The 350-nt window shown below is 68.0% G+C and overlaps 1 protein-coding gene across 1 annotated transcript in view; it reads right to left on the bottom strand.

Annotated features, from left to right (window-relative positions):
* Positions 1-350, bottom strand: part of NPTX1 (neuronal pentraxin I) — a 15,412-nt gene that overhangs the window by 14,165 nt on the left and 897 nt on the right. The window lies entirely within an intron of this gene.

Below are 350 nucleotides of genomic sequence, written 5' to 3'. Positions count from 1 at the left end.
GGGCTCTGCCCTCTCACCGCCCCCCGCTCCCAGCCCGGCTCCCAGCCCCGCTCCCAGCCCGGCTTCCAGCCCCGCTCCCAGCCCCGCTCCCAGCCCCGCTCCCAGCGGGCCCGGTGGGCGCTGCCGCAGCACGGACCGAGCCCGGAGTCCCTCGTGTCCTCAGGAAGAAGTTGCAGCGAAGCGGTGTCGGTGCCCAGCGCTGCTCCGGGCACCCGAGAGCAGCTGCTGCTTTGCTGCTTCGTGTTTAACGGGCAGGGAACCCAATAAAAATCCCCGGGTAATACTTGGATCTGTCCTTGGTGGAAATGGCTCCGGGGTCAACGACGGGCCGGGGTTTTTTTTTGCCAGTG

This window comes from Chaetura pelagica, unplaced genomic scaffold (assembly GCF_000747805.2).
Source record: "Chaetura pelagica isolate M959 unplaced genomic scaffold, ChaPel_1.0 scaffold962, whole genome shotgun sequence".
Taxonomy (NCBI): Eukaryota; Metazoa; Chordata; class Aves; order Apodiformes; family Apodidae; genus Chaetura; species Chaetura pelagica.
Note: the sequence above shows the minus strand (reverse complement) of the source record. Positions and strands in the feature narration are given on the sequence as shown.